The sequence below is a fragment of the Sciurus vulgaris genome (assembly GCF_902686455.1).
Source record: "Sciurus vulgaris genome assembly, chromosome: 10".
Taxonomy (NCBI): domain Eukaryota; kingdom Metazoa; phylum Chordata; class Mammalia; order Rodentia; family Sciuridae; genus Sciurus; species Sciurus vulgaris.
The window spans coordinates 120,603,244-120,627,477 of record NC_136470.1 but is presented as its reverse complement, the minus strand read 5'-3'; the positions used below and the strand labels follow the sequence as shown (position 1 = coordinate 120,627,477).

General features: G+C 42.1%; 1 protein-coding gene across 8 annotated transcripts in view; it reads right to left on the bottom strand.

The window, feature by feature from the left end:
• The window catches only part of TMEM108 (transmembrane protein 108), a 327,142-nt gene extending 303,744 nt beyond the window's left edge, over nt 1-23,398 (bottom strand). For 7 of the 8 annotated variants that reach the window (XM_079101299.1, XM_079101302.1, XM_079101297.1 and 4 more), the window contains exons 1-2: nt 23,288-23,398; nt 15,385-15,500 (exon numbers count right to left, since the gene is read on the bottom strand). The gene's annotated coding sequence lies outside the window, so the exon portion shown is untranslated. Of the gene's footprint in view, nt 1-15,384; nt 15,501-20,230; nt 20,318-22,483; nt 23,268-23,287 lie in introns of those variants that run through there. The other variant, XM_079101300.1, reaches the window with a different exon arrangement.
• Nucleotides 23,399-24,234: the final 836 nt, after the last annotated feature.

Below are 24,234 nucleotides of genomic sequence, written 5' to 3'. Positions count from 1 at the left end.
GGAGAAAAACCTAGGCCCCTTGTATCTCCTGTGGTGAAAGAAAGGAAGCCTTGCAAGTCACAAGTAGGACTGATGACACTGCAGGCTTCTCACAGGGTCACAAAATACAGAAGGTTAAGATGTGGCCGACAGATATGCAAAATTCAACCCGAAGGCAGATTGCTTGGACATATGCAGAAGGTGGGCCCTTCCAGAAAAATACCACTTCAAGGAGAACCAGGCAAGCGGCTGTTGAATACACAGACTGAGTAAAAATACGATGCCAAGTGAATGCAAATAAAGGAAAGGAGTAAAACGGACTACCATGATGGACTGAATGTCAGTATGTTAGTGTTCACCCAAATTCACACGTTGAGATCCTGACCGACCGCCTGGCCACAACGTGATGGCATTAGGAGGGACGCGTGGGAGGGATGCGGTCATGAGGTGGAGCCCTTGAGATGAGTACTCTTCTAAAACGGACCCCAGAGCGCTCTCTCTGCTTTCTGTCTCATGAGGATACAACAAAAAGAACCAGAAGAGGACCCTCACCGGAACCTGATCGTGCGGGCACCATGACCTCAGCCTTGCAGTAGCCAGAACTGTAAGGAATAAGTTTCTCTTGTTATTAAGCCATCCTGTCTTTGTTTCTATTTTGTGATAACACTGAAACCCTCCCACGTGCAGAGCTCCTACTATGTGCCTTGCACAAAATGGGTGAGGCAAAGAAGGCAGAAGAAGCACAGGGCCGTGGACCGTGTTTAGAGACTGCGAGTGCATAATGCATAATCTGGGGGAAACTCCAACAAGGAACAAAGCCCCCTCTTAAGAAGCAAAGCTCAGGGAGCAGACTGGCCCAGATACGGTGAAAGGGCCTTCACCTGTGGCATAGCTGAGTTGCTACTCCTTGGGGACAGCCCCCACCCCTTGCCCTCGGGAAGAGGCCTGCAGGAACAAGCGAGGAGCCACAGCACTCAGTGGCCTGCCTCACAGCCCAGAGGGACAGGAAGGGAACCCCAGGCAGAAAGGCCACTGCAGAGAGTGCAGCTGACCTCAGCAGACTCTGAGAGCCAGGCAGGGCAGGTGTGCTGCAGCCTGAGGGCGAAGAGCGGAGAGAGGCAAGGCCTCCGCTCTCCTCTGGGGCCAGCCCTCTGCTGGCTGGGCCCAATCCCATCAGGTCTTCTCATAATTCCTCAGAGAAAAGGGAGAGCCTCCAGGAGCTGGAGAAAAGTTCTGACTGGCCAAGAGGACAGGAAGTACAGGGATTCAGGAAGGAAAGCAAGAACAGGATATTCAGCCTTGCGGCGAGTCAGCCAACAGCTGCACACATCTCTCCTTCCATTCACTTTTCTGCTCCTGGTGCCCTTACTTGAAAGAAAAAAAAAATCAAAATCAATAGTTTAACAAAATCAGCTTGCTGGCTTGCTTGCAAGAATGCATTACTTGCTCCAACTATAAATATTTCTAGTGGGGAAGGACACAGGTTGAGGTCCAGGGTTAAACCCTTCAGAAGGATTAACTAGTAACCTGTGCTACCCAGTCTCACAGTGTATTGTTCTCACTTGCTCCTCCCCTCCTCTAAATTGCCCAAACTGAAGCAGCCCTCCTATCATTCATGGAGTACAAATGTCAGAGGCAAGGGGGATCCTGCTGTCCACCTATAGACTTCCCATTCAAAGAAGTTATACTATACTTTCTGATATGACCCCCAAAGTAAAATGATCCATCTTAACTCTTCCCCAAAAGAGGGAGCTGAGAAGAAGAATATACCCTACTAGACCTCCCTTCACACCCCAATATTCCTATGGCCTTCTAAATAGTTTACTCAAACACCCCGGGGGAAAACACCACAAATTTTAAGGGTTTAATTAAAAATATGTGAATAGCCAAAGAATACAGAAAACCAAAAAGTTGTTCTCATGCCTTCTCATCAATAAACTCACAAGCAAAGAGAGACATCCAATGAGAACCACACGTGTATATGAAATTACCAGCCCACATTATTAACTAAAAACTAAGGATCGAACTAGAAAAACTTCATAAGCACTTAGGTTATTCTTATTTTGAGTAGAGAAAAATCTAAAAGCCTTAATTGAATGAGGAAGATAATATGGAAAATAGAGGAAAAAGGAGGAGGAAGAAAGAGAAGGGATAAGAAGTAGGTTGTGAGAAAACAAAATTTTTACATCTCACAGGTGTCACACATCATTTGAGCCAGAGGTTTTAAGTGGAGAACAAAAGAAACACCAATATGCTTTCAGCTGGACAGTGACAGAAGGGCAGAGTCACCAGGAGAGCATCTCCTCTGTCTGAGGACGCTGGCAGGTTCATTCATGCTAAACATGTTATAATTGAGAATCAATGTGAAGCTTAAATAAACTCCAAAGGGCTTACCCAGGCAACCCTGTTCACATCACGTTGCATTTTATTAAATGATGTGTAGAATAAAAAGCTTGTTGTTTGAACCTTGGAAAAATTCATTTTAAAGTGGTATTATCTTATGATAATAGCTATGACCATAGCACTTGATCTTCATGATAAATCTAACCTTCCACAAAAGGAGACAACTGAGAAAATGAATCCGTGCTCAAGGTTGTATAACGTAGCTGTGAAATGCTGATGTGAGTAGACACACCAGGACACCATGAGAATCCGTGAACATAATCCTCACAAACACAGGTAAGAGAATGTATCTGTAGGAGCTTCCCGAGAGGGCTCGGGGTGGGGTCCTATCAAAGGAAGCTGAGGCTAGAGAAGGTGGGGAGGCAGCAGGTAGGGATGCCTACTCAGAGCTGTGATGAAGACCGGCTCTGAAAGGCTCGTCAGCAAGCACCCGTGAAGAGTGCTGGGCCAGACAGGTAGAAAAGAGGACCTGGGCAGGAGAGACCCCAAGTACCATCTTATAAGCATCCCAGAAGGTGGGCACTGCAATTCCTTTTTTAAAAATAAGAAAATTGGGGCTCAGAGGCATTATGGATAATGGATAAAGACCAAACGGAAATGCAGATCTGTTTGGCTACTATGTCCACACCTATCTGTGTTACACGTGGTCACCAAAAACATAAAAAAAGGACACTGTATGCAGGGAGGACTGAATGGACCAAGGATTGGGTAAAGGATAAGTCTGTGGAGTGGGGGTTGTGGCTTACTGATAGAGCACTTGCTTAGTGTGTGGGAGGCACTGGGTTCGAATCTCAGCAGCCCATAAAAATACGAGAATAAAATACAGGTCTATTGACATCTAAAAAAATTTTTTTAAAAAGAAAAGTTTGTGCATAAAAAGCTGGAGTTTGCCCGAGGACAGTCTTCATGCCCACTAGGGACACACCTGTTCTGCAACCACTGGGAGCCACAGAACTCTGAAAATGAGACCCAGGAAAAGAGGCAAAGAGAACTGAGGACATAAATAAGATAATAAGGTTCAGAGAAGGAAGGAAAAGATGAAGGGACATATGGAGGAACTCCAGAAGGAACGGAAAGTTAAAATCCAGTGGGACCATGCTAACATGGGAGTTGCATTTCTCCAAGTGAAAACATTGTTTTCTAAGTTGAGGGCTTCTAAATAGCATCCTATCATTTAATGCTTGGCAAATATTGCAGTAATGCCAATAACTAAGTATTTCAGAAGCAATTCAATAAGTTCTTTTCAATGGAAAGGGGACAGCTCTTGCTGAACAGGGGAAGCATGCTCCTGTCTGCCTTCGTCCCTGCCCAGTGGGTGCTAAAGTGTGTATTAATAGGAGTGGATCCCCTTTGAGGACATTATTGCAGCCACAGCTTAACTTCTTTGGAAGGCAAAAGCTGAGATTCAGAGGGCTTGGGAGGGAAAGGTGGCCCCTTCCTGTGGTTCACAAGAAGGATAGGGCAGCTCAGCAGGAGGGGTTTCAATGTCAGCCCTCAAGCACTTGCACCCAAAGTCTTTGTCTCCCTCAGAGCACACTTGTCCCCTGGTAACCTAATAGGGAGTTGCCTGCGACAGGATTCGATTCAAAGATTTAGGATGCCAGGCACTCAGATATCTTTCAGAATCTCTTTACACTCTGGGGAGAGCAGATGTCTTTACTGTTGCTGCAGAATTCTCATCAAGGGGCTACAAATAAATTCCTGATTCAGTGAGAACTAACATAATTTTGTTTTATTTTTGCAAAAATAAATTGCACATGCACAAATATGAGTTGCTTTTTCTTTGGTTTATACTGTGTGATTAGTGCTTCCTTAAAATTTAAAAGGAAGATTTTAATCTTCTGGCAATATGTGGCTATCTATATATAAGTCTTCCTGTTCAGAAGAACACAGATATATGTTAAAATTAATTAGAAACAATTCTAGATTTTCCCTTTACATTTTTAAAAATTCCATAGAGGGGGTAGGGACCTTTACAGAGTCAGAAGAGAAACTGGAGCAAATGACTCATCTCTGCTCTTTTCACTTTGGCAGTCAGCAGCTGGGGGAGACAGTTGATCCCCATCACCCTTCAATAACAAACTCGATTCTTCCCTCAACCAGGAGTTGAAGAAGCCCTGCTGAACTCCCTTTCTTTGGACTCTCTTTGAACAAAAGCTGTGTCCCTTTAAGGAAATACTGATTCTCTATATGTGGTGCCACCATGATCCAGTTACTTAAGAAGTGTTAGCGACCTAAATGAATTCAATGAAATGATGGGCTGTTTGTGCTGCACTGGATCATAACACTTACAGCTGTGTGAGTCCAAATGGAGCTGGAACCATCATTCTTATCCTGACACCGAATCATAAATAAAGACAGAGCCTTCTGCAATAGCAGAATGCATTCCCTTGTAAAGTCACTCAGTCATTGGTGCAAATGAAGCTAATGCTCCACAGTCGGGGGTGGTGGGGAGTGAGCCCAACATACTGTAAAAGAATTATAAGTCCATTTTAATAAGGCAGTAATCCCCCAAATATCAACATTTATATGCAATTTATTTTTAAAGTAGTATCAAGTTATTTTCCTTTTCCAAACCAGCTGTTGAATAACACTTGTCAAAGATGTCAAAACGTCTTTCAACATTTAGACAGTCACCTAGCCATTATTCCTGTGGGATACATGTGTGGCTGTGAGAATCAAATTTGACAGATGCAAAAAAATAAAATATCTGCCTGGAAAAGACAACTCCCTATTTCCTAATCATCTACCCCAGCAATTTCCCTACCATTTTGCACTGGGATATAACCAGACATGTCAAAGGTAAGAATGGATTCATGCTTTTTCACATTTACTACTAAATATGTAGGCTTTACAGATAATCTTCCAATTCTTTATGACACTCATAACCCACAAACACTGCTTGTATTAATTCTAGGAGTTAAGAACCCAGGGATATAAATTAGACAGGTGAATCACCTTCTAACCATCTATCATGTTCTATCCACTGATCCCTTCTAGAGAAACTGCCAGGACCACACTCCTTACTGAAGCAAGCAGTCCTGGATCACAGCTGCTCAGACCAGGAGAGAGCATGAGCATCCCTAAGATTTCCTGGCATGAGGGTTTTGACCAGTAGCATGCTCCTTTTTTCTTTTGGAGTAGGTCCCTTCATAGATTATCAGTTGGCTATGGGAACAGAAAGGAGGCGCAGGAACAGAAGAATCTAAGAGCAGAAGCCAAAATGGGAATGCTGACCCATGTTGATGGTAAAGTAGTAAAATGTGGACCAACTAACCATGAGTAGTGCAGATACACCCCGGAGCTACAACAGATCAGGAGCAATGTTCCTGCTTCTGAGGTGGGTCTTGTCTCCAGGAGTACTGGCCAGACTGTTTTTATCTTAAGAGGCCCACAGCCTTTCATTCAATCCTAACTGCTATTCTTCCCCAAATGCACATGTGCATGCACGCACACACACACACACACGCGCACACAACACACACGCACACACAACACACACACACACACACACACAGCAAACCCATCTCTCTAGGCAGTTTTTTTCTTAAGCATAAGTATTTGGAAATGTGGAGGGACATCTTGGCTGACACAATTATTTGATTAGAGTAACATGAGCATTTAGAGATCGGGTATGCTAAACACCCTATTCTGGAAAGGAAACATCAACACAGCAATAAATTAGCCCACCAAGATGCTAACAGCACACCCCTGCAACATTCAGGGCAGACAAAAGTGGGTAAGAAGGTACACTGAAGAGAACAGGGCATACAAAAAGCCTACAGTTAACATCATTTAATGGTAAGAAACTAGAAGCTCTCCCACTAAGATCAAGATGAAGGTAAGGATGTCTCCAACACTGCTTATTTTCAACACTGTATTGGAAATGCTAACTAAAGTAGTAAGACAAGAAAAGAAAAGAAAAGAAAAGAAAAGGTATACAGATTGGGAGGAAATAAAACTAGCTTTGTTCACAAATGGCAACACTGCCTAGGGAGAAAATCTGAAAGAACTGATAAAAACAAGATTAAATAACAACAACAAAAACGCTCCTGAAAGTAAATAAGTGATTATAGCAAGGTTGCAGGATACAAGGTTATATACAAAAGTCAATCACTTTCTTATATACCTGTAATAAACAAGAAAATTTGAAATTAAAAATACAGTGTATTGCTTTGGCTATCCTGGGTCTTTAATTCTTCCATACAAATTTTAGGGCTATTTTTTCTAGTTCTATGAAGAATGTCATTGGTAATTTGATGGGGATCACACTGATCTACAGATTGCTTTTGGTAGTATGGCCATTTTGACAATATTAATTTTGCCTATCCAAGAACATGGGAGGTCTTTCCATCTTCTGCGGTCTTCTATTTCTTCAGTGTTCTACAATTTTCACTGTAAAGATCTTTCACCTCTGATTCTATTTATTCCCAAGTCTTTTTAAAAAATTTTTTGAGGTTATTGTAAATGGAATTGTTTTTCTGATTTCTTTCTTAGTAGAGTCATTACTAAAATATTTTTAAAAGCTATTGATTTTGTATGTTGATCTGTATCTTGTGCCTTTGCTCAATTTGTTTATCAGCTCTAGAAGCCTTCTGGTAGAATTTGCTGAGTCTTCTAATTCTAGGATCATGTGTTAGTCAGGTTTACATCTCTGTGATGAAAATGCACAGTGATACCAGCTTAGAGGAGGAAAAGTTTATTTTGGGCTCAAGGTTTCAGAAGTGCAATCCAGGGTCAGCCAACTCCATCACTCTGGGCCCAAGAAGAGGCAGAACATCATGGTGGAAGGGTAGAAAAAGCAGAGGACATCTGCTGACCTCATGGTGGTCAGGAAATAGAAAGGGGAAGGATATGGGGTTAGGGGGCATACGTTGGAAGATGAACCCTTCCAACGTGTGCCCCAGTGACTCTCTTCTTCCAGTAATGTCCTACCTGTTCACAGTTACCACCTAGTAGTTCATTCAAACCAGATGGACTGATTAGATTATAGCTCTTATAATCTGATCATTTTACCTCTGAATATTCCTACATTGATACAGGAGCTTTGTGGGGACACCTCATATCCAAATCAGAACAAATCATGTTATCAGCAAACAGGTAATAACTTCAACTTTTACTATTTGTATCCCTTTAATATCCTTCTCTTGCCTAATTGCTCTGGCTAGTGTTCCAAGAACTACATTGAATAAAAGTGCTAAGAGTGGACATCCTTGTCCTGTCCCTTATTTTAGAGGAAAAGGTTTGTTTTCCCCATTATGATGGTGGCTTTCAGTTAGTTTTATATATATATGGCCTTTATGATGAAGTAAGTTTCTTCTCTTTCTAGTTTCTTCAGTGTTTTCCACACAAATGGATGCTGCATTTTGTCAAAGGCTTTTTCTGCATCTATTGAGATGATTCTGTGTTTTTTTGCTTAATTCTGTTTATGTGATGAATTACAGCTGCTGATTTGTATATGTTGAACCAATTGCAGCCCTGGAAGAAAACCTACTTGATCATGGTGTCTTCTCTTCTCATAATGTGTTTTTGAATGCAGATTTCTAATACTTTATTAAGGATTTTTGCATCTATGTTCATGAGGGATATCAGTCTATAATTTTCTTACCTTGATGTGCTTTATCTGGTTTTGGTATCAGTGTGTTGCTGGCTTCATAGAATGAATTCAGAGTGTTCCCTCCCTATTTCATTGACTAATGTGAGGCAGCTTATACTAGTTCTTCTTTAAAGGTCTGGAAGAACTCAGCTGAGAAACCATCTGTCTTAGGCTTTTCTTTGTTAAAAGACTTTTAATTACTGCTTTAATCTCATTGTTTGATATTGGTTGGTTTATATTTTTTATATCCTCTTGGTTCAATTTGGGTAGGTCATATGTTTCTAGAAATCTGTCAACATCTTCCAGAATTTCTGAGTTACTGGAATATAAATTTCCCAGAAGTTCCTGATGATCCTCTGGATTTCAGAAGTGTTTATGGTGATATCTCCTTTCTCATCTCTACTTTCATTGATTTGGGTCTTCTCTTCTTTTGGTTAATTTGAGTAAGGGTTTATCAATCTTGCTTATATTTTCAAAAGACCTTCACTTTGTTACATTGATCCTTTGAATTTTTTAGTTCTCTATTTCATTAGTTTAGGCTCTGGTCTTAATTATTTCTTCTCTTCTACTGGTTTTGGAACTAGTTTTTACTTTTTTAGGGCTTGAGATGGAACATTAGATTATTTAATTGTGATCTGTTTTTGTTTTTTTTTTTTTAATGTAGGAATTCAATGCTTTCAACTTTCTTCTTAGAACTGCCTTCATAGTGTCCTGGGAATTTGATATGTTGCATCCTTGTTTTCATTTGTTTCTAAGAACTTTTTGATTTCTCCCCTGACTTCTTCTATGACTATTCCTCACTCAAAAGCATATTATTCATTCTCCATGTGTTAAAATAAACACAGTATAATTTATGTTAGTACCCCCAAATTATCAAATATGTAGGTATATGTCTTACAGTGCATACAAGTGTATGAGGAAAACTGCACAACTTAAAAGAAAAAAATAGAAGAAAAACTAAATCAATAGAGAGATATCCCATGTTTGTGGACTAGAAGACTTAATGATATGTCAGTTCTTAATAACTTGATCTATAGAGCCAATGCAATTTCAGTAAAAATCCCAGTAAGGGCTGGGGAGATAGCTCAGTTGGTAGAGTGTTTGCCTCACAAGCGCAAGGCCCTGGGTTCAAATCCCCAGCAACGCAAAAAAAAAAAAAATTTCCAGTAAGTCATTTTATGGCTATCAACAAACTGATTCTAATATTTACATGGAGAAGCAAAAGAACTGGAATAGCCAATATAATGTTGAAGAAAAATAAACTTACAGACTGAGACTACATGATTTCAAGACTTATTGTAATGTTACAATAATCAATAGAGTATGGTATTGGTGAAAGAACAGACATATAGATCAATAAAACAGAATAAAGAGCCCAGAAGTAGGCCCATGTAAACATGAACAGTTAATCTTTGATAAAGGAGTAAAGTCAATACAAGGGAGCCAAAGTCTTTTTCAACAAACGGTGACAGAACAACCCCACATCCATATGCAAAAAGAAAAAAATTAGATACAGACCTTATACCCTACAACTGAAAATGAATCACAGACTTAAATGCAAAACATGAAACTACCTATGGAAAAGAGGAGAAAATCTAAATGGCCTTGGGTAAGGCAATGACTTTTTGAGACACAACACCAAAGGCACAATCCATAAGAGAAAGAATTGATAATCTGGACTTCATTAAAATTAAAAATTTTGCTCTCTGAAAGACAATATTAAGAGAATGAGAAGACAGCCCACAAACTGCAAGAAAATATTTGCAAAAGACATATCTGATAAACGATATATAATATACAATATATATAAAAAGCTCTTAAAACTCAACAATAAGAAATGTAACACATGATATTTTAAAATGAGCCCAAAATCTTAATACACAACTTAGCCTTCAGACACCCTGAAGGCTAATATGCATATGAAAAGATGCTCCATATCATGTTATCAGGAAAATGAAAATTTAAACAATAATAAAATACCACTACAGACCTATTAGAATGGCCAATATCCATAACAGTGACAATACCAAATGCTGGAGCAACAGAAATTCATTCACTGCTGGTGGGAATGAAGAATGGTACAGCCATTTTAGAAAAGATTTTGGCAGTTTCTTACAAAACAAAAATACTCTTACCATATGATCCCCCAATCATGCTCCTTGGAATTTACCCAAAGGAGGTAAAAACTTATGTCCACAAAAACCTACACGGATATTTAGAACAGCTTTATTCATAACTGTCAAAACTTGAGAGCAACCAAGATATCCTTCAGTAGGTGAACAGAAAAGTAAACTGTGTACATCCAGATGATGGAATGTTTTTGGTACTAAAAAGCTACCAAACCATGAAAAGACATGGAGGAAATTTAAATGCATATTACTAAGAGAAAGAAGTCAATCTGAAAAGGCTACATACTATATAGTTCCAACTACATTACGTTCTGGGAAAAGCTAAAGTCTGAAGATAATAAAGATCAAGAGTTTCCAGGAGGTTGGTGGGATGAAGTGGGGAAGGGAGAGATGAATAGACACAGAGGATTTTTAAGGCACAGTGGTGCACACCTGTAATCCCCGAAGTTCAGGAGGCTGAAGCAGAAGGATCATCAGCCTCAGCAACTTAGTGAGGCCCTAAGCAACCTAGTGAGATCCTGTCTCAAAATAAAAAAATGAAAATAAAAAGGGCTGGGGATGTGGTTCAGCGGTGAAGTGCCCCTAGGTTCAATCCCCAGTTCCAAAAAACTTAAAAATTAAAATATAAAATAAAATGATATTATAATAGTGGATATATGTCATTATACATTGACCCACACCCAAATAATATACACCCCAAGAGGGAACTATAGTGTACACTACGGTCTTTGGATGATGGCGACATGCCAACATAGACTTATCAGTTGTAAGAATGTGCCATCCTCACAGGGATGCTTATAACAGGGAGACTATACACATGTAGAAGCAGAGTACTTAGGAAATCCTTGTACCTGTCCCTTTATTTTGCTTAAACCTAAAACTGGACCAAAAGAAAAATATATGAAGTCTTTTTAAAATAAAGGGAGCCAGATGCAGCAGTATGTGCCTGTAGTCCCAGCTACCTGTAGTCCCAGCTACTCAGGAAGCCCAGGCAGGAGGATTGCCTAGGCAACATAGAGAGAACCTGTCTCAAGAAAAAGAAAGCAGGGGGAGAGGGGAAAAATAAGAAAACATAACCCATCAGAAGTATCAGTTGAATCAAGGCTGTCCAAGAATCAATGCCAGCACCCACCCCATTCCTTCCCTTCATCTCCAACAATGGCACACAAACTCCTCTTCCTTCCCTAAGCCATGCCAAACAGTTTTGGACTTAGTTTGCTTTGAATGACGTATGTTAAAAAGTGTCTTTATTTCCATATCTTTCCAATTGTTCTAATAAGGACAGTTTCTGAGCAATACTGGTAATGTTAGTAGATACTATCAACTGAAAATTCTTCCGTGTTGCTAAAGGGCTTAATTAGTAAATCTGTGCTGTAATATGTCTGTTGGAAAATCTGCTTTAGTGACTAATTCTTCAGGGGATAACTCCTCAGAGGTTGAGCTTGTGAATTAATACTCTCTTATGAAACACTTTTTTGAGCCAAGTTGGGGCTTAGAAGAGGGAGAGGTGAAAATTTTCTTGTCACCTCTTCCAGACTCTTTGTAAAGCTCTAGGCAGTATCAAAAGAGACATTCCGTACAAACAAGCCTCATCACGGAGGGTCAGGACATGGAGAGACCAAATGGAAAGAGACAGCTCAGCAGCCTTGGATTAAAGAGCAAATATTTTAGAGTCAGTGTACGCGAATATGTCAGACAGACAGACACACAGACCCAGGGCACTTTTGTTAGCGGATGGAAACTGTAACAAGGTAAAAAGTTCACCGTGATACACTCACAGACCAAAAGCCTCCGCCAGAAGGAGAGTTTGGTTTTGAAAGAATTGTTTTAATTGAGTTGAGGTCTTGGTACAACAAGAGCGCTCTATCACCACAAATGTCGGTTTCCAGCAAATAGGGATCTTTACAGACTGAAGCAGTGCTAGTCAACAGAACTTTCTCTGATGATGGACATGCTCTATATCTGCACTGGCCAAAATGGTAGCCACTAACCATATGTGGCTGCAGAGCCCTTAAAATGTGGTTGGTGAAAATGAAGAACTGAATTTTAACTTTCATCAATTTTAATAAAAATAGCCACGTGGCTAGTAGCTACTATACTGTACAATACAGGAAAGGGCTGACACCATGGTTTGGAAAAATGTCCCAATACCCAATACATGATCACAAGAAAATCTTACATACATTCTGACCACCTGGAAAAATACTTTACTAGTTCCTTCACCACCACAAACACACACACACACAAACACAAACACACACATACACACACATACACACACACACAATTTGTAGGATGTCACTACATTGGAAACTACCAGGTAGAGCAGTGCTTCTCAAATTTTAGCATCCATCAGAAATCCCTGGGTGTCCTGGTAAAACACATTACACACACCACTTCTAGAGATTCTGATTTGGTAGGTCTGTACATGTCTAACAGGTACCCAGGTAACTCTCAGGTTACTGGTCCAGGGACCACAATTTGAGTAGGACTTAAAAAAAAACCTTTCAACATCAAATATCAGCCTACTTCTACTAAAAAAAAGCTTCTTTCACTTGTCACCTGTTTTCCACAGAGAAGTGCCTCTACACACACAGAATCCTTCACATATAGGATAATAAGTGTGTGGCAGAAGGCAAACAAACAAGACTGCCTACAATGGCTTCACCACATATGAGATCCAGAATAGAGGGCAGTTGGTATAAGTTTTGTGAACAAGTCTAATAATCACAGGAACCAGAAACTTAGCAAGGGGGAACTCAAACATGCCAGGACAGTTTACATCTAATCCCTGTACTGACCCTATCTTAGAGGTGAACTGAAGCTCTCTATTAAAATAATGTGAACTATTCGGGGTCTAAGCCAAAGTTTTAACTTCCTTCACCATTTGACACATAGCACTGGAAACATATCAAAAGAACACATGCTGAACTAAAACATTTTATTAATCCATCCAAGGTCAGATACTGAAGCCAATAGCCCTTTTCCATATTCCCAAATAAAAGAAGGAATAGAAATATAAAGATTCTAGAATAAAAGCAAATTTCTCTGGTCTCTGTTCTTTATTACATTACTTGCAAAAATTGGTCTGGGACAACGGTCATTTGGGAAAATCTCTTTCTTTTGGAGGTTATGTCTTTCTGTCCTTCAGTCTAATTATACATGAGTCACTTTAACACTAAGAAATCACCTGACTGTCAAATGCAATTTCCTTGACTGCTCTTCTGAACACCTTTCTGCCTCACCCACCCTTTCTTTTCTTTCTTTGCAAAGGGAAGCCTTCATCCAGAAAATACTGCTGCAATAAACTAGAAGGCGACACCTGCAAGTAGATTTAGAATCCAGCACTGCTCATCGTTTCCCCAACTGCTAACCTAGCCCTCTTCAAACTTACTGCTCCTGTTACTACCATCACAAGGTTTAGGAGTGATTTCTGGGTCCTGAAAATCTGGGGGGCCAGTTAGTGTTAAGCATTTACAAAGCCCCCAAGTAGTCACACGGTCCTATGTGTATTCCCTCCTCAGGCTGTTGTGGCATTAAGGCCTGTCTATGTACAGATAGGGAAATGGAAGCAAAAGGAAGTTAAATGTTTAGAACACAGTCCCAGAGAAACTCAGAGCAAGACTAATCACTGTATTGCTTCAGCTGTGGTTCTCAATCAGGACAATTTGGCTCCCCAGGAAACATTCTGCAATGTTTGGAGACATTTTAGAGAGTCATAATTGTTGGGCAAGCCACCAGCATTTAGTGGTTAGCGGCAAAAGACACTGCTTAAGCTCCTATAATGCTTAGGGCAGCCCCTGAAAGAACTGCCTGATTCAAAATGCCCACCCTACCGAGGCTGGAAAGCCCCAGCATCTCCAGCATGACTTTCTTCGGCCCCTAATCAGTGGTTTAATAAGGCTTCCTCTATGATTTGATCCTTGTCCAGCATTTCCACAGAAACATGCCAGTCAAGTGCTCTCTCTTTGAAAACAGAGGATATACGTGAGCCAAGGAGGGAAGCTAGCAAAGCCTGGCTCCTTCCTCATGAGAAAACCTAGCAAAGGCCAGTTCCTCTCGTTAGCAGCCTCCAGGCCTCTGCTGCCATCTGCATCTGTCTACTCACCTGGACTCCTGTGTGGCTGGCATGCTTAGCAGCTGCCTCTCCCTCCCTGTTTTGCTTATCTCCAATCACGCACATCGCTTCGGAGCAGTAATGATGTACGTTTATGGGAATCTCCAGAGATCTACAGCCCTTAATTGTCTATTTTGTTCAGTAAATTGTACTCATTACCGAGCCACATGAGGCACCTAAGTACATCAGCCTTTCTGGGTGCCCTCTGTTTGAGCCTGGGTAATGGAACATTATCTAGCAAGGGCTCGGCAGTATTGAACCCAGCTGCTTAAAACAACTCTCTACCCGGTTTTTCAGCTGATACTTCTTTTTTGTAACTTCCATTCCCTCTTTCTTAATCATCCTTAGGTTGGCTCAGATTAATATTAATCACAATTTTCTTTTCAAGTTTGGTTTGACTTTAAGCTCTAGACGTCAGAGAGCTCCGTGAGAAAGTGATGTCTTTTTCAGCCTACCTTCCTGGACTTCCACCTGAGCTCTGAGAAGGGCACAGCCAACAGTGGAGGCTTCTGATGTTCTTAAAAATCTTCAGTGTAAACAAACACTCCAAGTCAGCTTGGGTTATGATGTGCCCACATGCACCAGGGGCTATAAGCAGATGAAGAATGAATGGGCATGTGGCTTCCAGTGACACTGGATGAAATGAAGCAGAACAGACAGAACCATGTGTTTTGCTAGCGCTAATGTGCTCCAAACCAGGAAGCTATTTCCTCAGTGGGAGGAGGGAGGAGAGGTGGGGATAAAAAACCAAGATCAGCAAAGGAAAAGTTAAGCAGAGTGATCCATGGAGAAAGGGAATAGTGGGCAAGAGAAATATGAGAAAGCAGAGCTAACAATATAATGTAGCTTCAAGTAAAAGGCTACTAGGTCCCATTCCCTCCTCTACAGTGCTCCACAAGAAGGTCCAACAACCCTTCCCATAGAAATCACATCCCATATGAACTCACTGCAAATTCCTGTGCTGAGATATTTCCATGCACAGACTCCATAGCATCACCTTGAACACAATTTTCTCTTTATAATTGCTGATTTGCACGGTGTCTATGAGTCAAATCATAGGCAGGTCATCCCATTTCATGGACTCCAAGAGGCTGGTGAGACAAGAGCCCCTATGACTTGGCAAAGCCAGAAACCAATGGCAGGGAGAGCCTCTGTCTTACCCTGGAGTAGAGGGTGTGGAAGCCTTCAAACACGCTTACATCCTCACGACCCATCGGCTCTGCTGTTCGCTGCTCGCTCACTTCTGCATGTTGCACCACAACCAGTGGATCACCAACTGCCAAGTAAAAAATGCGTGACTGCATTAGTCCAAGTGTCACAGGAGAGCAGGGAGCAGAAACTCCAAGCCTTGGTTCTTGGGTTCCAATGAAAGAAAATTTAAAGTCACACACCAAAAGCCATGCAAGAGCACTTTATTATAAGTGAAGGGTGACGTGAAAGTAAAGTAAAAGCAAAGTGAGGCTCAAACAGAGAGCACTCTCAAGAGAGAGCGGGCCATTTCTGGGCAGAGAATGACAAAGGAGACATGCTGTCTCCAAGTTTATTACTGTTTGGCATTTACCAGGAGAACTGGGACCACCTTCTGTACTCTTTGCGAATCAAGGTGTTCAACTCCTCCTTCACGTTAGGCGGTGGAGTTTTTGACCTTAGTTGGTCCTCTCTGAAACTGTCATGGTAGCCATCCTATTTAGGGGGCTTCATCTACAAGTCAATCCCATGTTAATGTGGGCACCGTGGTCAACAGCTGGTCAGAAGTTACCTTGCTGCACCTATGCGACTATAGGACTCTTCTTTTTCAGGCAGATGGACACTTACAGTCATAATTCCTAGCTTCATGTCAACCTCAGAGGAGCCTGTCAAGAGTTAGTTGAGTTAATCCCATTAATCCTTTTCTTTTGACCTATTTTCCTATTAGTTCCTTTGCTTCTGTTTATTTTCTACAATTAACTACCATCCTTTGCTTTCTCATATACTTGGAAGTAGTTTAAAGAAGACCCTAAAGTCATTTAAAAACTTGTTGGGGCTGGGGTTGGGGCTCAGTGGTAGAGCACTCGCAGGTGTGAGGCCCTGGGTTCGATTCTCAGCACCACAAAAATAAATAATAAAGGTATCGTGTCCATCTACAACAATATATACACACACACACACACATATAGAAGACTTGTGACCTTGCCATGCATTTCACTGCCCAATGCTAACACAAGGACCCACAACTTCAATCTCCAAGTCACTGTTCAAGTGAGTTTGTTAAGTAGGCTAAGTGCTTACTTAACATACAGACCCAAACCTCTATTAATGGTTCGAGCTCAATAAAAGTTCATTTTTGGTTCCTGTATGCATACTGGGTGGCCCTGATGCAGAGGTCAAGGCACACAGGTTGGAGCAGGTCCTTCATCCCTAAAACATGATTTCTAAGGGGTCCTCTCCCTTCCAGCCAGTTAGGAATGGGAAACAGAACTCGCAGGGCGTTCTTTTTGCATATGTGTGTGGTTTCCTCTTCTTGCTTAAAGTATTCACAGCACTTTTGCCACTTGCACGTGAATCCTGTTGGCTGGTTTAAACTCAATCACACAGCCACACCTAACCCTGTGGGTTTAGCAACTAGCCAACTTTACCATACAAGGCTGACTCTGGCCCAGCCAAGAAGACAGCGTTAGGGTTAGAACAGGGAGTTCTGGGTGAGACATCAGCACATCACCTTTAGTTACTCAACAACTCTAGGTCTCCATTTCCTCGTCTGTAAAACACCCTGCCTCCCTCACAGGGTCAAGGGAAGACCCAAAATGAGATAAAGCAGCTCTTCTCAGACTTTCATGTGCGTGCACACCATCTACACCTTGATAAAATGTAGATTCTGATTTGTAGGTCATGGGTCAGGCCTGCTCTGCTGCATTTCTAGTAAGTTCCCAGCTGATGTCAACACTGCTGTCCTCTGACCATACTTTGAGTACAAAAGAGATACAGGATTAGAGAATATTTTTGTAAATTCTGTACACAAATTGACTTGCAGATATACAGAATTCTTGCACTGACACTCGCTTAAATAGATTGTAAATGAGTTCCCAGCTAGCCAGCATTTTAAAAATGCTTTCAGCCCTAGAATTTCATAGAGTCATAAAATTTTGGAACAGGAAAAAATTTAAGTGGTCACTGTTCTCCTTCCTTTTTGTCAGACAAGGAACCTCAGAGAAGTCAGGGTTGACTCCTGCCCCAATTTCACAGTAACATAGAAGTGTGCCAGGACTTGAATGCAGAAATTGGTCTTTTCTCTTTATTACATGAACTTAATCAATAACCTCCTAAAGAAGAACAGGTAATGTTTAATTCTCCTGCTAAAGCAAGAACAAATATTACTCTGGCCTACATCCCAGAAGGTGGCATTCACCTGCAAGGACAACCACAGGTCCAAGTGCAGCAAGGTATCACAGGACAAGAGATTTTCAAGAACACGTCCTCTGCAATGCAATGATTCTCCACCAAAATTATTCCTCATGTGTCTAAAATGGGGGTGGAACACAAATAACTTTTTTGTTCCTTCTGGCAAAAACATTGTTTTTTTACTTCCAACTTATGCAAACTCTGAGTCAGTGCTAGTTGGGGACAATTAGAAAAGGAAAGAATTAGGGGTTGCAAATAATAAAGAGAGGATTTGGGACTGCAAACAGTAAAGGGAAATAACATAATTGGCTAAAGAGAAGCACTGATCTCCAGGTTACACCTTGGGTACAAATAAAGGAATGAGAAGAATTTTTGTTTAATCCTTGCCATGTAAATGATTTTGCATCTTTAAGATCTTGGTGTGTCCTAGGAGCTTATAAAAGAACATGAGAATAGTACCTCACGAGGGAAAGACAGGAGACAAAATTCCAAGTCATAAACCAGAGAGGCACTGAATACACGGAAATAAGATCAGATCGTAGGAGACGGGAGCCCCTTAGTATGCACATCATCGCCAATAAAGCAAGTGAACTTGAAAGTGTTTGGGGGGAAATTAGGAGAGTACCTGTTAAGCAAGGAATGACAAATGAAAATGGAAATCAATACTTGCATATCCATTATTAACTTCGAATGGGTAAAATGCTATTCTTAGCATCTTCTTATGGTGAGCCATTTCCAACATTTTAATGAAGGTAAAACGTTCCTAAAAACTTCCATGCATTTAATTCCTAGACTCCACCCCCAACACTATTCCACCATAGTGTCCTTGTTCTGCAACTGAAAGTTCTTCCATGTTGGCAATTCTTACCTTATTTTTGTGTTGTAGACCCTTTTGCTAGACTGTTGAAGCCCAAGGACTCCCTTCTAAGAATGTGTTAGAATGTAGAAAAGATAAAGCGCATAGAAAACAACAAATGAAGTGAATTATATGTAAAATGCTCTCCTATCCACACAGACTGGGGAGACCATGGACCCAATTTAAGAATACTTGATTGGGGGATGACTATTCTAGAATGACGAAAGTTTTTTCTTACAGGAAAGAGTGTGCAGAAAAGTTTTTAAAACTCATTGATGCACAGTAAACTATCATGCTCAGGGGCAGTTAAAGGAAGAAAAGGAGTTGCAAACAAAAGCCTGACCTTTGATTTCTGCCTAAACCAAAGCTATTCATGGGGAGCTTTAAAATTCTGTATCAAGAAATTCCTCAGAGGACTTTCTTGACCCAGTCCTGCGGACACAGCATTTTCTGTGTCCTGATGGCAGGTGAAGGAAGGTGACATTGGAGAAGGGAAGACTAGTGAGTCCTGAGCTTGGGTTCTAGTCCCCCAACCAGTTCTTTGCTACAAACTAGCTCTGAGGCCAATTCACTCATTTCTGAGTTGAAACTCCCTGTCTAAAAAACCGAGAATGTTAAGTTAGACCATCTCCAATGCTTTTTCCAACTCTGACCTGTCAGGTCTCTGACCCTGCACCACCATTTCTCTGGGAAGAAACATTAGCAAGATTTCTTTTTGCCCTAGATTCACAGTATGAACGTAGCTCCTACATAAGAAATTTCCAGAGGCTTCAGATGTGCCTTCTAAGAATCACCTAACCAGAACTTTACGAAGCACCAACTCACCAAACTTAGTAAACAGGTGAGGAAAATGAGGATCACAGAGGCAGAGATTTATTTGTGGTCACATAATGAGGCAACGTTAATGGACTATCATGACTACTTCTGTCTAGCACCAGCGGAATTTTAGGATTTGGCATCGCTATTAAAAACCAGCTCATCAGTTCACTTGAAGAGAGACAGAAATAAAACTCAAATAAGCTGAGAAGCATGAGACGGGGACTGCACGAGGTAGCAGGTGACTGGGGTAAGGGCACCCACAGGCAATGAGGTGTACCTCAGGCAGGGTCAGAGCCAAGGTCCTTGGTCTGCACTATGACCTCTCCATGCTCTGAAAAACACTCACCTCCTTCAAATATCATGTCTAAAAAATCCATCTCAAATAAGAGTCCCTACCAGTCAAAGAACAAGCATAATTATTTCAAAATGGGGGGTAGGATAGATACGTGAACCCTCACTATCAAAGTTCAAGTTTTGGGTGATTAATACCATCTTGGAAGATCACCATTAGCTAAGAAAAAAATCTAAAAATACTTGTTAGGGATTTTCAAGTTTTAGAAGAAACTAACTTAAAATAACTTTGACCTACCTTCTGTGAACAGTCCTAGAGTATAGTAATTACTCAGCATCATTTTTTACTAATACTTTCACTATGATCCTCAGAACATGTAATTATTGGCTTACTGATCAAATTTAAATATCATATGAATATTTCCATAGTTCCACCCATTGCGGAGATTACATGTAAATAATTACAAAAAATGAAATTGTTAGAAATTTTGATCAAATCATGATCTAAGCATGTTTCATTAACCAACATCATATATGCAGAGTGCTTTTAAACTTATGCTATGATGCTTAATTGCCCATTTACCCTCTGCCTTCTGCCCTCAGAAACAGATGAAAAGTAATCACAACCATTTTACACTTCCCACAATGCACCTTACCCTTACCACATTTAAACAGCTTATGGCTTTCAGAACTATTTTCTTTGATCCAGGCATGGTGGCGCACACATGTAATCTCAGCAACTGGGAAGGCTGAGGCAAGAGGATCACAAGTTGAAGGCTAGCCTCAGCAATTTAGTTAAGAGTTTATCTCAAAATAAAAAATAAAAACTAGGCATGTAGCTAAATGGTAGAGTACCCTGGTTCAATCCCCCAGCAGACAGACACAAACTATTTTCTTTGAGATTCTCTTTGAGAGCTGGCAATAGCCTTTCAAAATCCAGACTAGGGGCTCCATTCACAATGCTGGTTCCACAACTCCGTAGCCCAGCTTCTCCAGGAATTCCCAGAGGCAGCAGCGCCATCTACTGGTAGGGAGGGTACAACTTGTTTTCTGGAAGCTTATGCTTAACAGGAACCAGGGACCAAAAGAACGGCAGTGGAGATTGGTCTTTGTGAGGCTTTCTTTTCCAGAGCACACTGCAAGAATAACTGATGCTTATAGCCTAAGTGAGACACATAACCTCCACAGGAGCCCCTGTCATGTGAACCACAGGTCCTCTGGAAAGCCATATGAAGCCCAGCCAGGATGACCAATACAGAGGCAGCAGTCTGGAAATGCCCTCTCAAGGCTCCAAAGACCAGCGGCAGCGCCTCACTGAATTCAACATTCCCAGCCTCTCCTTCCCCCAGTGCCTCCCTATCAGATGATCTCACTCAGTGCCCACACCTGTGGCCGCTTTTTCCAGCTTTATCTCACGGCCTGCACCCCAAGGACGGTGCTCGGAGCTTCTCAACATGAAGGCTCTTATATTTACACAATGTGACACAGATCCTCCTCAAAGGACACTCGTGCTTAGGCATGCAGGTTGGACTTTAATCTCTCATTCGCTCTACATCCTCCCTGTCTCTGACCCAGGGGACAGAAAATGCAGACAGGAAATGATTTTGTTGTTGCCTTGAAAGTAATATTAGTGAGCCTTTGTTGAATCAGAGAATAAAACCAGTTTCTATAGGTGGCTGAGGCATATTGCTTCCCTCAAGTTGAACTAAACCTGCCAATATTCCTGTTGGCCCTGGAATAACCTAACATCAGTGTTTCTCAATCTTTTCGAACCCCTGCCACTGGTTAAACAAACATTGTATGCCCTTTGTATAGTTTATCCACAAATGACATTTTTCTCCAAAAATAAAAGTGCATGCCTTTCTTAAACTATGCCACATAGTTCACCCTTAAAATTCTCTTCTCCGCTGCATAACAGCTTAAAAAAAAAAAAAAAAACTCACAAAGTTCTAAAATATTTCCATTAATCTGCTTTGTGTTCCAATCTATAAGGTAACAAGCTATATTTTATTTTACAAGGGTCATTCGTGACAGTACCAGTGAGCTTCACAGCAAATTCTGTTCTTTTACATTCATTCCTCTCAGGAAAACCACCAAAAGTTGACTTGCTATACTTGATAAACCTGAAGTTGAAATCCCTAACAAATTTAAGTGTCACTTCCTCAAAAAAAGACTATTTAACTTGATTTAGTAAATTGATTTTTCAGCAAGGGTAGACATTTCACAAGTATGGGGTATGTCTTAGATGTCTGAATATCAGATTATTTCCTAAAGAAATACGACTTTGTAGGGGGAATAGAGTACCAAAAGGGTTTTGAAGTGGTGTCAGGATGTCTCTGACGAGTCAGGTAAAGATTCTTGTTCATCTCAAGGCAGAGTAAGACCTGACTGAATCACACTGAAACTTCAGAATACGATGACAGTGAGTTGAACCATTTCTTATGGGTAGTTGCCAGATATATCCAACCAAATTGTTAACTAGGGGAACATGGAAGGGACTTTGTTTCACTGTAAGATACACCATATGCCCTTGCAGGTCTGGGGAGATGGAGGAAACGTAGGGGAAACCCTCAGAGTTCAACCAGCTCCTAAGCTCCTGGACACACCCTCCCACATTTAAAGTATGATTTAAGGGAGATCTCCTCCCTCCCCCACCACAACACTTTTGGCAGCCAATTGGTCCTTTTTAAACATATACTTTTCAAAGAATTAAGGAGGTCTGAGTATGTTCAATTTAGACCTTGCCTTCCTTCTCCCTACAGCCCATTAACATGCTGAAAATAAGTAGTCACTTGGGCAGCCCTAGAAATTTACAGAAAATTACCCCCTCTCACACACCCCCTACTTATATGCTTAAAGAAGAACCTCAGTGTGATGGTCTGGTCTGCAGTTCACTGCAGGCATTTCCTCCTCACCGTTTACCAGCCATCAGTTACGCGGTATCTGAAATTCTTTCTTGTAACCTCATGGAGACCTGCTTCATCAGTGCCCAACTGCTCTTAATTTATTTTTTCTTTCTTTCTTTCTTTCCTTTTCTTTTAAGTCTCTTCACGAATCTCTAGATTTCTTCAGCAGGCTCAAAGCGATCGATTTCGTTGAAACTCCAGGGTGAGAGCTGGCGTTCCAGGTCCAACGGACAGCCTTCTCGGAGCAGCAAGCACCCGGGTTCCGTGCACCCACGATGCCCCCACCCGCGCCACGACAGGCGCCTCTTCTTCGCACAGCTGCGCTAGGAATTCAGCTTCGCTCGCAGCCTCCGGATTAGTTCGAGTCCCAGGGGCTCGGCCAAAGTGACAGTACATTTTTTTCTACGTTCTCCCATGTGACAGGTCCCACTGCATGAAAGCCACCTTCTGTCTAGCCCGGGTCCAGCGCCCGTGACGCCCCCGCCCCACCACCCGCACCCTTTACCTGGGGAGGGGGCCGATGCCAGCATCCCTCCGGGCGGGAAACAAAGGCGAAGGCGAGGCTGCCAGGTGGGCAACCCCCTCGGGCAGAAGCCGCAGCGCAGTAGGGAGGGTGGGGAGGTGCATCAAAGGGTAGGAAAAGGGAAACCGAGGCAACGAGGAGAGCGGCTGAGCTGGGACCGCATCCTCCCCAAAGCCGGGCTCCTGGGGCAGGCGGACCCCAGACCACCCCCGCCCCGCCCGGCTCTGCCCACCTGGCTTGCAGGATCCGGCATGGGAGAGACTCGGGGACTGGCCGGTGGTTCCGCTTACCTCGGGAGAAGCGCTCCGGCTCCCTCCGACGGCTCCGGAGAAAGCCCCGCCGCTCGCGCACGCGCACTCGCGCTCTCGCGCCTTCGCCCCTCTGGCCCCCGCGCGCTCCCCTCGGTCCGGGCTCTGGCCCGCCCCGGCCCTGTCCGTCAGCGTCCGTGAGAGCCAATCCGGTCGCATTGAAGGCCCAGCGCCGGTCACGTGTCCAAGTCAGCCAATCACCAAATTGCCCTCGGCAGCGCCCGCTCCGATGTCCCTAGGGGTTCGGTTGCTACCGAGCTGAGCCGGTGCGAGGCTGGCACAAAGGGCTGAGTCTCTGTTTTCTGGGGCTGAGTGGTGCTCCCTTGATCAATTACTAGATCAGTTGATTTCTCAAATTCTAATTTAAATAAGAATCACCCTAAGAATCTTGATAAAATGTGGATTCTGATCCAAAAAGTCTGCGGTGAGGACTCGAGATTCTGCATTTTTAACAAGTCCCCAGGTGGTGATGACACTGCTCCTGGTCCGAAGATTACAATTTTAGGATCATATGTCAGCAAATGATGGTTATAGCCCATGCACGTGTTATTTGAAAGTTTCATGACCTTTTTTGTCCTTCTTCCAGTGATGGAAGGTATTCCAGTGATTGACAAAAACATAGGATGTGCTGATGACATCTATAGTTTGGTCATGACTGAAGGAAGGTGTGTTTAATTTCCACATTACCCACCCACAGGCTGCGGATTAGCAGCTTTGCCAACTTAATGATTGGAGTGTGGAAACTACAAGCGGAGACAGAATGCTCGTCTAAGGGACGCTAGATCTGCGCTTCTGGTAAATGATCAGGAATATGTGTCTGGTGCTGTAAGAGACTGGGCCAGAGATCAGAGAAGTCAATATAAGTGGTCCCTGTTTTCTGGGAACAATCAATCTGTCGTAGAATTACACAGACAAGCTCAAAGATGAGT